The sequence below is a fragment of the Phyllobates terribilis genome, unplaced genomic scaffold, assembly GCF_046119375.1.
Source record: "Phyllobates terribilis strain yellow unplaced genomic scaffold, ASM4611937v1 Scaffold_11__3_contigs__length_659146591, whole genome shotgun sequence".
In the NCBI taxonomy this organism is placed as follows: domain Eukaryota; kingdom Metazoa; phylum Chordata; class Amphibia; order Anura; family Dendrobatidae; genus Phyllobates; species Phyllobates terribilis.
Genome location: NW_027362771.1, coordinates 562535190 through 562549033, shown reverse-complemented (window position 1 = coordinate 562549033; position 13844 = coordinate 562535190). Strand labels below are relative to the sequence as shown.

The 13844-nt window shown below is 49.4% G+C and overlaps 5 non-coding genes across 5 annotated transcripts; all 5 read left to right on the top strand.

Annotated features, from left to right (window-relative positions):
• Positions 1-599: 599 nt before the first annotated feature.
• Positions 600-740, top strand: LOC141167944 (U4 spliceosomal RNA). Its single transcript, XR_012251724.1, has one exon. It is a non-coding gene; the product is annotated as a U4 spliceosomal RNA (small nuclear RNA).
• Positions 741-1020: 280 nt separating this feature from the next.
• On the top strand, positions 1021-1161 carry LOC141167765 (U4 spliceosomal RNA). Its single transcript, XR_012251556.1, has one exon. It is a non-coding gene; the product is annotated as a U4 spliceosomal RNA (small nuclear RNA).
• A 281-nt stretch (positions 1162-1442) lies between these two features.
• On the top strand, positions 1443-1583 carry LOC141167708 (U4 spliceosomal RNA). The gene has a single exon (XR_012251501.1). It is a non-coding gene; the product is annotated as a U4 spliceosomal RNA (small nuclear RNA).
• A 9206-nt stretch (positions 1584-10789) lies between these two features.
• LOC141167950 (U4 spliceosomal RNA) lies at positions 10790-10930 on the top strand. The gene has a single exon (XR_012251730.1). It is a non-coding gene; the product is annotated as a U4 spliceosomal RNA (small nuclear RNA).
• A 280-nt stretch (positions 10931-11210) lies between these two features.
• On the top strand, positions 11211-11351 carry LOC141167752 (U4 spliceosomal RNA). Its single transcript, XR_012251543.1, has one exon. It is a non-coding gene; the product is annotated as a U4 spliceosomal RNA (small nuclear RNA).
• Positions 11352-13844: the final 2493 nt, after the last annotated feature.

Sequence of the window (13844 nt, the reverse complement as noted above, 5' to 3'; positions counted from 1 at the left end):
CATGCAAAATGTAAATGCATGTTCACATAAGGCCATTAGACAGAAAAAAACAGCTGAGAAATTCAGCTGTGTGCAAAGCAGCTGGAGAGGAAAAAATCTATTTTTTTCACTAATAGTGCGCTCCTACCACAGTATCTGAGCAACAGATAAGGGCCAGAAAGAAGAAGAAGAGAAGGGGGAGGTGGAGGAGAAGGACAAGGGGAAGGGGAAGGGTGAGGGGGAGGGGGAGAAGGAGGGGGAGAAGGAGGGGGAGAAGGAGGGGGAGGGGGAGGGGGAGGAGGAGGAGCATCGGCAATTTGTGTTGGTCTCTCAGGAGACTTAATCCATGGTATGTAAATGACAGAGTGTTAGCTCCTCCCAGTGGGGGAAAGGAAATCTTGTGTCCCACAGCATCACATTGATGGTTTTCGCTTGGAGCAGGTAAGAGCAAGCTGATCTGCCTGCAAATGGCCAAAAATGACCTCTTCCCTGAGCCCCCAGACTGCAACTCCCAGGATGCCTTGCGGCAACGGAGGAAGGGCAGTGGTCATTTGGAACTCACCATGGCTTAAACTAGCTCTTCCTGGAAGCTTTGATTCCTTGGTTACCTAAGTTACTTTAACTTTGCGCAGTGGCAGTATCATAGCCCATGAGGTTTAACCTAGGCAGGATTTTAGCTAATTGAAATCTTTTCCCAATACCCCACCATGATGACTTGAAATACAGTCAGCATCAGCATTTTTTGTTGGTCTCTCAGGAGACTTAATCCATGGTATGCAAATGACAGAGTGTTAGCTCCTCCCAGTGGGGTAAGGAAATCTTGCGCCCCACAGCATCGTATTGAAGGTTTTTGCTTGGAGCAGGAGAGAGCCAGCTGATCTGCCTGCAATGACCAAAAATGACCTCTTCCCTGAGCCCTCAGACTGCAACTCCCAGGATGCTTTGCGGCAGCGGGGTAAGGGCAGTGGTCATTTGGAACTCACCATGGCTTAAACGAGCTCTTCCAGAAAGCTTTGATTCCTTGGTCTCCTAAGTTACTTTAACTTTGCGCAGTGGCAGTATCATAGCCTATGAGGTTAAATCGAGGCGTGATTATTGCTAATTGAGAACTTTTCCCAATACTCCGCCATGATAATTTGAAATACGGTCAGCTTTGGCAATTTTTGTTGGTCTCTCAGGAGACTTAATCCATGGTATGCAAATGGCAGAGTGTTAGCTCCTCACAGCGGAGAAAGGATATCTTGCGCCCCACAGCATCGTGTTGATGGTTTTCGCTTGGAGCAGGAGAGAGCGAGCTGATCTGCCTGCAATGGCCAGAAATGATCTCTTCCTTGAGCCCTCAGACTGCAACTCCCAGGATGCCTTGCGGCAGTTGGGGAAGGGAAGTCGTCATTTGGAACTCAACATGGCTTAAATGAGCTCTTCCTGGGAAGCAGAGATTCATTGGTCACCTGAGTTACTTTCACTTTGCACAGTGGCAGTATCGTAGCCCATGAGGTTTAACCGAGGCGTCATTAATGCTAATTGAAAACTTTTCCCAATACCCCGCCATGATGACTTGAAATACAGTCAGCATTGGCAATTTTTGCTGATCTCTCAGGAGACTTAATCCATGGTATGCAAATGAGTCTTAGCTCCTCCCAGTGGGGAAAGGAATTCTTGCGTCCCACAGCATAGTATTGATGGTTTTTGCTTGGAGTAGGAGAGAGATAGAGCTGATCTTCTCCCAATGGCCAAAAATGACCTCTTCCCTGAGCCCTCAGACTGCAACTCCCAGGATGCCTTGCTGCAGCGGGGGAGGGTCAGTAGTCATTTGGAAGTCAACATAGCTTAAGGCTATGTGCCCACGATGCAGAAATAAAGCAGAAAATTTCTGCAGCATTTCTGCATCTTCCTGGCAGAAAAAACACATGCAGATTGTGCATGCATTTTTCCTGCCAAATACATGCGGATTTGAAGCGTTATTCACATGCGTTTCCGCATGCGGATTGACAAGCGCTTTCCAGGCGATTTTAGCATCACTTGGAAAGTGCTTGACAACTAGGTCACACTATATAAATCCATGCAAACAGCATGGATTTATATAGTGTGACTGTAAAAGAATGTTTAAAAATAAAAAAATAAACCTATACTTACCTTCCGATGGCCCGGGGTGTGTAGCTGCGATCGTTCCTGGCTGCCAGCTGATCGCGGGACACTGCACTGAAAGACTTGCGGTCACATGACTGTGACATCACCGCAGGTCCTTCAGTCTGCTGGCAAGCACAGGGAAGGAGACCGGGGGCCGTCAGAAGGTGAATATAATCTTTATTTTTTATTTTATTATTTTTTTTACAAGTACAATGGTACCCAGGTCTGGAAGAGAGACTTCCCTCCTCCAGAACTGGGTACCATCCGCACATTGAAACGCATATAATCCATGAGTACAAATGTACTGACACGGATTATGTGCGTCTCAATGCAAGTCAATGGCGGCAATTACGCCGCGCTTTCGCAAAATTAATGGACATGCTGCGGATTTTTGAGCGCAGCATAAACGCTGCTGAAAAATCCGCAGCATGGGCATTGACAGTGCGGCTTGTCATTGAGGACCATGGGGGGCGGATTACCAAGCGTTTTTGAAGCGTTTACGCTGCGGAAATTCCACAGCATAAACGCTTGAAAAACGCTACGTGGGCACACAGCCTAAACGAGCTCTTCCTGGGAAGCAGGGATTCCTTGGTCACCTGACTTATGTGGCGCCCTGCTGCGCATGGTGCCACAGAACCCAGAAGGGTGCACAGATGGATTTTTCCACAAGAGGCCCTCACTACATGCAAACACCTGCACCTTCCACCTCATACCTGCAGAGGGAGCCCTGATAGGGATATATAAAGGGAAGGTGGAGCCAGGCAGCTCACTTAGTTTCTAGTAGTCTAAAGTTAGTGTTCAGAGAGGTGCACGCAGGCTGCTGTGTGAGGCAAGCTAGGCCTCCAGAAGCACTGAAGCCTAGTGAGGGCCCCTCGCGTGGCCGTAGGTGAGTGGAAGGACGGAGTGATAAAGGTGACATAGGAGCATACCAGGCTCACTCCAGGATATACACCGGACACTGGGTCCGAGCCTACAGGGACCCCTTGACACCCAGTAGGAATAACCGGAATCCCAGGAGGACTACAAGTACCTGGCAACCCTGAAGCTAGACACATACAGGACCAGGAACCATGAAGGCCCTGACGTCCAGAGAAAGTGGTTACCAACTGGAGGTCCTACTTCAGAGCAACAGGTGGAGTAGAAAAAGCAAGACACATAAGCTAGGCACAGTTGCAGGCTGGCCAGGAGCTTACACAGAGGCAGACACGGATCAGGAGGCCTTATACCTGCTCCCTGGGGAGAAGTCCAAAAGTGCGCCCTTCACCTAGAGTACCCTGGACCGTATCTACCAGCTGTACCAGTAAAGGTAATGAAGCAAAACCCCCTGTCTCTGTCCATTACTCCTGCTGCGTTCTCTACCTGCACAACAACGCCCAGCGCACTCACCATCTATCTATCTACACTGCCCTGAGGCCCGCTCCACCTGTGGGGAGCTGTACCATCTTTAGCTGCCTTGTCACCTGCCTCAGAGGACTGCTACAGCGCTGGTGACCTTCACCAGACACCACAGGTGGCATCACAAATTTCTCTGAACTTTATTAGTAATTGCTACCCCTTTTGTGCACTGTCCGCCCTGGGCCAGCCACCGTGATATATATATATACTGTCCCCAAACAGTAAGGCCCCCGGGGGCGCGACATCCCAACTGGCGTCACGAACAGGATTGCGTGCCCGCTGCCACCGGGTACTGTGCGCCTTTAAAAGACTGTAAATCTTACTGTGGTGAAGTTTTTCCCGCCATTATCCGCCATTTTCGGGGCGCTGCGCGGGAAGAAGAGGGCCGTAACCGCTGGAAGCGCGCGAAGACGAGGACACGCCCTGCCCCAGATGTCGAATCAGGAAGCATCAGGTCCTGGAAGGAGCCAGAGGACGCCCTGACATCAGAAGCGAGCGACGCAAGGTCCTGAAAGAAGACTGTCGCCCGCGGAGCTGCGGCCTACCTAAAAGAAAAGTTCAGAAGGTAGACTCCGGTTCACTAGGGGGCGCAAGGATGTCCGAAGCCCAGCAGAGCGCCGGAATACCGGTTAACGGCCCCGATGTCCCACTTGCGCTCGGCACTGAGCATGCTGAAGCGGCCGCTCCACCAGCAGGGCCTGTAACCCCTGTCATACCTATGGCCCTGCCATATATCCAGGGAGTGAAGTGGTTCCCCCATGATAACGGTAACCCGGACACACTGTCCGGATTCAAGAGGAAAATATGCGGCATACTGGACATGTATTCTATGACTGGTAAGCAGAGAGCCGCTGTAGTGTTAGGATAATTGACTGGTGCCGCTGAGCGAGAAGTTGGAACCTGGCTAGCCGCAGACCAAGAATCAGTGTCCACCATCTTTAAGAGACTGCAAACCACGGTTGAAAACCGCACTGAGACAGATCTCCGGATGAGGTTCTACCAGTGTGTCCAGAAACCCGAGGACAGTATCCGGGACTATGCCTGGCGCTTACAGGAGGCCCTGCGGTCCCTGAAACAGGTTAGTCCAGCCAGCATCCATGATGAAAATAAAATGCTGACGGAACAGTTCATCCGGGGGTTAAAGTCCCAAGAAGAGAGCAGAACTGTACAGTGGTGGGCCTTAGACCATCCAGATGCCACCTCTGACACCCTTAAGGACATGGCTATAAAGGGACTGCAGACCCTGGAAACCACAGACACTGCTATCCAGCGTTACCACGGTGGGGCCACCCCAGTGCCTGCAGCACCCACCACTCCTTCATTAACGGTTGAAACAAGGATGCAAACAGTGCCCCCTAGTGAGCTGGACAGCCTACGCTCTGAGGTGCGCCAGCTAAGTAAAACCCTGGCCACTGTCATGAGCACCCTGCAGCTGCGGATGGAGCCTGAGCCGGAAGGAAGGATCTTTCTAGCAGACAGCCCTGAGGATGTCCCATGGATGAGGAGAAGGAGGACAACACCACCCCGTAGGGGGACAACGCCGCCCCGTGGAAGGACCAATGACCAACGCCGCCCTCCAGAAGACTTCATAAGCTACCGCTGCCATAAAGCAGGCCACACCACGAGGAGGTGTCTTTTAAACGAGAAAAGCCTGGGGCCGAGGGCCGACACCCAGGAGTAGACCAACCAGGCAGAAAAACTGGTACCGCCGGTTCGTGGGAGGAAGACCTTTCCTGTCCATTGTGCTGGACGGCATCGCGACCCCTGCCCTGCTGGACACAGGATCTCAGTTAACCATCATGCCTGTTGTCCTCTACAAAAGGTTCTGGTCCATAGACGAACTGAGCCCGCCAGCTCCAAACCGTTCCGTGTATGCCTCCAATGGCCTTCCCGTTAACCTAGTCGGAGTTAAGGATGTGGTAGTAAAGGTGGGAAGAGTGGAACTGAAGGACCAGGGACTAATCCTGATGATACAGACTTGTATATGGTACTTGGCAGAAATATTGTTAGTAACTGTTTGGGAGAAGTGTTGTTCTTGCTCCAACAGATAGCTGACACCGCCAGACCAGGGCAGAGGAGGGTGCTCCAGAAAGAGATCCGAGCCCTTATGTACCAGCAACAGATAAAACTATCAGGTGGTGAAATTGGTAATGTACGGGTGACAGACCCGATACCCATTGTGATTCCCCCAATGAGTGAAATGCTGATTTGGTGTAGAGCAGCAATAAGTCTCAAAGGACGGAGCTACCAGGCAGTAGTAGAGCCCCTTAGCTCAGAGCATAGACCTACACTCTTGACTGCCAGAGGGGTAGTGGATGTACGCAATGGGAGGGTGACGTACGCCTCCTAAAGTATGGGGAGGACTAGGTTAGATTACCACGCTGCGCCACTGTTGCCAAACTGTACACAGTAGATAACAACTCCATACACACGGCGGAGTCCTTAACCTCACCAGACGAAGTGGAGGATAATGACCCGGGAACCCAGGTGGAGGATTGGTGTCAACAGCTCCATGTTGGGACAGACACAACTCCTGCCCATCAGAAGCAGGATGTACACCGGCTGGTTCAGGAATAGGAGCAGGTATTCAGTAAACACCCACTTGACTTTGGGAGGATTACAACACCATATCCCCACAGGTGATCACCCACCCATCAAAGAACGTTACAGGCCTATACCACCAGCACACTACCAGAAGGCAAAGGAGATGTTGCACTACATGAAGAAGGCAGGGGTAGTAAGGGATAGTTGTAGTCCCTGGGCAGCTCCCCTAGTTCTAGTCAGGAAAAAGGACGGAAGCATGAGAATGTGTGTAGATTACAGACAAGTAAATCGCATTACACATAAAGATGCATACCCTTTACCACATATAGAGGAATCCTTGGCTGCCTTAAAGTCTGCAAATTACTTCTCCACCCTTGACCTCACTAGTGGGTACTGGCAAGAAGCTGTTGCTGAGGAAGATCGGGAGAAGATGGCCTTCACCACCACGATGGGACTCTGCGAGTTCAATAGTATGCCTTTTGGACTCTGCAACGCCCCCGGGACGTTCCAGAGATTTATGGAGTGCTGCCTGGGACACCGCAACTTCGAGACTGTATTTCTATACCTGGATGACGTGATAGTGTACTCCAGAACGTATGAGGACCACTAGAAGCTCCTGGCAGAGGTATTTGAGTCGCTGTCCCGGTATGGGATGAAGCTGAAGCTCTCAAAGAGCCACCTGCTCAAGCGATAGGTACAGTACCTGGAGCACATCGTCAGTCCAGAAGGAATAGCACCAGACCCGGAAAAGGTCACTGTCATCCAGAAATGGCTGGAGCCAAAGAGCCTCAAGGAGGTACGTCAGTTCCTGGGACTAGTCGGGTATTACCGGAGGTTTGTGAAGGACTATACCAAGAAAGCGTCGCCTTTGCAAGATCTCCAGGACAGTCCGGGAGAGGCAGAAACCTCCCGTTCCAGTGGGGTACGGAGCAAGCTGAATCCTTTAAGGTGATGAAGGAGATCCTGACTGGCTAAGAGATCCTAGCCTACCCTGACTACAGCCAACCGTTCCTGCTGTACACTGTTGCCAGCAATGAGGGATTAGGAGCTGTGTTAAGTCAGAAGCAGAATGGCCAAGAAAAGGTGATCGCCTATGCAAGCAGAAAGCTCCGCCCGACCGAGAGGAACCCAGAGAACTATAGCAGCTTCAAGTTGGAGTTCCTGGCCCTGGTCTGGGCCATCACTGAGCGGTTCAAACACTACCTAGCCTCCAGTAAGTTCACTGCCTACACAGACAATAACCCCTTGACTCATATGGAAACAGCCAAGTTAGGAGCCATGGAACAACGATGGATGGCTCGGCTGTCAAACTACCAATTCACTATTAAGTACCGGGCGGGCTGCAAGAACGCCAACGCCGATGCCCTGTCCAGGATGCCTCACCAGTCGGACACTGAAGAAGAAGTGGATGACCTGGAAGAGATTGAGCTACCTGCCTTCCACCGTAATGGAATGGTCCACGAGCAACGAGCCTACAGGAGGCATCGCGGTAAGACGCTAAACCCTTTGCCTCACCACAGCTGGAAGGAGACCCAGGACATCAACCCAGTTGTCAGCCGTATTAAAGAAATGATAACCCAGGAAGGTTCCTCCCTGGAGAAGGAAGCGTCTCTCCAAGCCAAGCAACTGTGGGGTGAGAGAAGCCGGCTGTTCATCTATAGGGAGAAGCTGTGCCGAAGGTACGTCAACCCGAGGACCCATGAGATGGTGTGGCAGATCGTAGTGCCCAGGACGGACATCCAGATGGTGTTGGAGGCCTACCACGATCAAGCGGGGCACTTTGGCTGGAAGAAGCTAGAAACCCTGCTAAAAGGTCGGTTTTACTGGGTTGGAATGTGGAGCTCCATAGAGAGATGGTGCCGAGACTGTGGACCCTGTAGCCTCAGAAGGAAAGACTACAGCAGCCAGAAGGCACCCCTGCAACCCATCAAAACAACTCGACCCTTGGAGATCGTGGCCCTGGATCATGTCAAGCTGTCACCCAGCAGGTCAGGATATTCCTATGCCCTGACCATGGTGGATCACTACTCCCGGTTCCTGGTGGTCGCCCCCATCAAGGATCTGACGGCAGAAACTGCGGCGAAGACGTTTCAGGCGTACTTCTGCAGGCCCCATGGATACCCGGAGCAGGTGCTGACAGATCAAGGCTCAGCCTTTGAAGCTGAATTGTTCAAGGAATTCTGCCATCTGTATGGGTGTAAGAAGATCCGGACTACACCGTACCACCCCCAAACCAACGGTCTCTGTGAAAAGATAAATAACATCGTCATCGACCTGCTCAAGACCTTACCACTAGAGTAGAGAAATCAGTGGCCAGACCTACTACCTGACCTGGTAGATCTGTACAACCACATACCTGTGAGTTCCACCAATTGTACTCCAGCTTATCTCATGCGAGCAAGACCCAGGAAGTTGCCCATGGACCTGGAGCTTGGTGTAGTGGAAACAGAAGCAGATATGTCCACTGAGGACTGGGACACAACCAGATAGGAGTAGTACAGAAAAGTACAGGCCTGTGTCGAAGACAGTCTGAATAGGGTAAGAGACAAGCAGGAAGCTCACTACAATAAAAGTACACCAGCAGAACCCTTCACACCAGGAGAAGTGGTGTTAAAAAGAAAGAGAAGGAACCATAAACTTGATAACCAGTGGGAGAGAGAACCCTATACTGTGTTAAAGTCAAGATTCGATAGCATGAAGACCTGTATAATTACCAAGGACGGAGTAAGAACCACTGCAATGGTATCAAGAGACCACCTGAAGTTGTGTCCAGGTCTGCTAAAGTCCCAGGAGGAAGTGCCTCTCACTGAACCGAAGGAGCTCAAAGAAGCAGTGATACACACTGAATTAGGAGATTTCCCGGCAGATTGGACCCAAATAGGAGGAGCGGTGATAATACCTGTGATCCCCTTCTTCCAACAGCCAGAAGACCCTCCACAGCAAGAAGAACCTATAAGTGCTCCAGAAGAGCCTGCTCAAGAAGAATCCCCGGAAGAAGGATCCCCGGTTGGAGCAGAGCAAGAAGGCCCAGCCAACGGTACACTTGCCAGTCCCATGGAGAGGTTAAGGCAATATTACAACCTACCCACACATAGAACTGACAGGGTAACAAACACAGATACCACCCACACTCCCGTACTACGTAGATCCACACGTAGCACCAAAGGCCAGGCCCCTGTTAGGTTTAGCGAATAAGCAGAGATACCTACAGTATAAATAGTTGCCCCTGGGGTATGTTATAATTGTGAAATTGCCATGTATTTAATCATTGTTTTGATTTGCCTTGCATATGGACAATATAGGTGACATGGACACTTTTCTATTGTATTTAGTTACCCATAAGGGTATATATAAAAAGACTGTGGCTGAGGACTGTGAGCAGCCCAAAAACAGTTCATGTACATAATTGCACTCCCTGGAGTGCCTTGTTACTGACTACTGAACAAAAACCCGTTTGGCGTGGCGGAAGACGTGGTCCATCACCTGGATCACCTATGCCCTGCAGCAATGTCCAGGACCTATTTTCGGACGGGTCCCTCATGCTACTTATCTGCTTTTGGTGAAAAGGACACCAGGTTACGGGACTTGCCGTAACCTTATTATTGTAAATATTGATGTAATTGTTATTATTGTTGTTTCACTTGTTTTTGCAAAAATTGCTTAAGTCCAGGAGTACTGAGTTTTACTAGGGGGGAATGTGGCGCCCTGCTGCGCACGGTGCCACAGAACCCAGAAGGGTGCACGGATGGATTTCTCCACAAGAGGCCCTCACTACATACAAACACCTCCACCTTCCACCTCATACCTGCAGAGGTAGCCCTGATAGGGATATATAAAGGGAAGGTGGAGCCAGGCAGCTCAGTTAGTTTCTAGTAGTCTAAAGTTAGTGTTCAGAGAGGAGCACACAGGCTGATGTGTGAGGCAAGCTAGGCCTCCAGCAGCACTAAAGCCTAGTGAGGGCCCCGAGCGTGGCCGAAGGCCAGTGGAAGAAAGGAGTGATAAAGAGGGAAGAGGAGCATACCAGGCTCACCCCAGTATATACACCGGACACAGGGTCCGAGCCTACAGGGACCCCTTTACACCCAGTAGGGATAACCGGAATCCCAGGAGGACTACAAGTACCTGGCAAACCTGAAGCTAGACACATACAGGACCAGGAACCACGAAGGCCCCGACGTCCAGGGAAGGTGGTTACCAATCAGAGGTCTAACTTCAGAGCAACAGGTGGAGTAGCAAAAGCAAGAAACATAAGCTAGGCACAGTTGCAGGCTGGCCAGGAGCTTACACAGAGGCAGACACGGATCAGGAGGCCTTATACCCGCTCCCTGGGGAGAAGTCCAAAAGTGCGCCCTTCACCTAGAGTACCCTGGACCATATCTACCAGCTGCACCTGTAAAGGTAACAAAGCAAAACCCCCTGTCTCTGTCCGTTACTCCTGCTGTGTTCTCTACCTGCACAACAAAGCCCAGCGCACCCACCATCTATCTATCTACACTGCCCTGAGGCCCGCTCCACCTGTGGGGAGCTGTACGATCTTTAGCTGCCTTGTCATCTGCCTCAGAGGACTGCTGCAGCACTGGTGACCTTCACCAGACACCACAGGTGGCGTCACGAATTTCTCTGAACTTTATTAGTAATCGCTACCCCTTTTGTGCACTGTCCGCCCTGGGCCAGCCACCGTGATATATATATATATACTGTCCCCAAACAGTAAGGCCCCCGGGGGCGCGACACTTAATTTAAATTTGCGCAGTGGCAATATCAAAGCCCATGAGGTTTAACCGAGGCAAGATTATAGCTAATTGAAATCTTTTCCCAATACCTCGCCATGATGACTTGAAATACAATCAGCATCAGCAATTTTTATTGGTCTCTCAGGAGACTTAATCCATGGTATGCAAATGACAGAGTGTTAGCTCCTCGCAGTGGGGAAAGGAAATCTTGCGTCCCACAGCATCATACTGATGGTTTTTGCTTGGAGCTGTAGAGAGAGAGCTGATCTGCCCCCAATAGCCAAAAATGACCTCTTCCCGGAGCCCTCAGACTGTAACTCCAAGAATGCCTTGCGGCAGCGGGGGAGGGTCGGTAGTCATTTGGAACTCACCATGGCTTAGACGAGCTCTTCCTGGAAGCCGGAATTCCTTGGTCACCTGAGTTACTTTAACTTTGTGCAGTGGCAGTATCGTAGCCAATGAGGTTTAATCGAGGCATGATTCTTGCTAATTGAAAACTTTTCCCAATACCCCCCGATGATGACTTGAAATACAATCAGCATCAGCAATTTTTGCTGGTCTCTTAGGAGACTTAATCCATGGTATGCAAATGACAGAGTATTAGCTTCTTAAACCAGGGGAGGAGTCCTGAGGAGATAATTTGCATATTCCCACTTCCTTTTTTGGTAAGTGAAGAGTCTCCGCAAGCTCAAAGAACACTGGATTTTGGCTGTTGGAGCTGAAAAGAGGACAATGGTAAACCAGGGGAGGAGTCCTGAGGAGATAATTTGCATATTCCCACTGCATTTTGGGGTAAGTGAAGAGTCTCCGCAAGCTCAAAGAACACTGGATTTTGGCTGTTTGGGCTGAAAAGAGGACATCGGTAAACCAGGAGAGGAGTCCTGAGGAGATAATTTGCATATTCCCACTGCATTTTGTGGTAAGTGAAGAGTCTCCGCAAGCTCAAAGAACACTGGATTTTGGCTGTTGGAGCTGAAAAGAGGACAATGGTAAACCAGGGGAGGAGTCCTGAGGAGATAATTTGCATATTCCCACTGCATTTTGGGGTAAGTGAAGAGTCTCCGCAAGCTCAAAGAACACTGGATTTTGGCTGTTTGGGCTGAAAAGAGGACATCGGTAAACCAGGGGAGGAGTCCTGAGGAGATAATTTGCATATTCCCACTGCATTTTGGGGTAAGTGAAGAGTCTCCGCAAGCTCAAAGAACACTGGATTTTGGCTGTTGGAGCTGAAAAGAGGACATCGGTAAACCGCGCGCCGATAGGCGCGCGCCTTTTGAAGCTTTTTCTTTTAAGCTTTTTTCACTGTTTTCAGAACATTAACAATAAGAACATGGAAGAGTCCAGGAGCCATTTGGTGAGCTGCATATCCTGCTACATGTTCACAGACTTGCCAGTGGAAAAGCCAAACTTCACATGCCAGAAATGCAAGCTTGTGTACCTGTTGGAGGAAAAGTTGCGAAATCTAGAAGAGAGATTAACTACCTTAAAAATCATTAAGGAAGGTGAAGAGTTCTTAGACAGAGCAAAATTATCTCTTCATGATTCAGAAAGAGAAGAAATTCGAACTGCACCTGATGAAACAGAGGAATGGAAGCATTTGACCCACAGAAGCAGGAGGATCGAGAGGCAGTCAGCACCCATACTGCTCAGGAACCAGTACCAGGCTCTCACGCAGGAGAACCATGAAGAAATACAGCAAAATAAGACTTTGCCAGCAATGAATAACCTTGTAAGCCCTCAGAATCCTCCTAGATGGAGAAAGAAGAATGATGTGAAGAAAAAACGGAGAGTGGTGGTCATGGGGGATTCCCTGTTAAGAGGAACAGAGGCCGCTATCTGCAGACCAGACATAACCTCAAGAGAAATGTGCTGTCTTCCAGGAGCAAAAATTAAAGATGTGTCTGACAGGATATCAAGACTCTTCAGACCTACAGATCACTACCCATTCCTGCTAATACATGTGGGGACAAATGACACCGCAAGAAAGGACCTGGAAACCATCTGCAGTGACTTTGAAGACTTAGGCAAGAAAGTGAAAGAATTGGGAGCGCAGGTGGTCTTCTCATCCATCCTCCCAGTGGATGGCCATGGAACAATGAGGTGGAATAAGATTCTACAGGTGAACAACTGGCTACGTCGATGGTGCCGTCAACAAGGATTTGGATTTCTGGATCACGGAATGAATTACCTATACGATGGACTACTTGCTAGAGATGGGGTGCACCTTACGAAGACTGGAAAACATGTATTTGGAAGTCGCCTGGCTACACTCATCAGAAGAGCTTTAAACTAGAACAATGTGGGAAGGGAAGCAAAAGGCCAGAAAAAGCCATACAGCTGACAAATACTATTGAGATCTCTGCTACTGGAAGTGGAAAGGAGGAACAAAGACAAAACAATTTAAATAATCAAAATATGGGAGGAAGAGAAACCAATCACAAACTAAAATGTTTTTATACAAATGCACAAAGCATGGGCAACAAACAAGGAGAATTGGAACTACTAATGCAGGAAAAGGAATATGATGTCATTGGAATCACTGAAACTTGGTGGGACGATACACATGATTGGAATACAAGGCTAAAAGGATACAACTTATTTGCAAGAAACAGACTTGATAAACGAGGAGGAGGTGTTGCATTGTATGTTAGAAAAGCGTATATCTGCACAGAGATTGAAGCTTCAGAGACTGGGAGTTCTGTGGAAACTGTTTGGGTAAGAATACAAGGAGAGAACAACGGAAAGGACACCATTGTAGGCATTTACTACAGGCCACCTGGGCAAGCTGAAGATATGGATGAACTCTTTATGTATCAAATGACCAAGTTCTCCAAAAAATATGACGTAGTGGTCATGGGAGATTTCAACTATCCAGACATTTGTTGGGAATCTCTCTCAAGTAAAACTAACAGGTCAAGCAAATTCTTATCCTCTCTTGCTGACAACTTTATCTTCCAAAAGGTAGGGGAGAAAACAAGGGGATCTGCTACTTTGGATCTAATCCTTATAAACAGGGAGGAAATGGTTGAGGAGGTAAAGGTGGCTGGGACCCTAGGAGGCAGT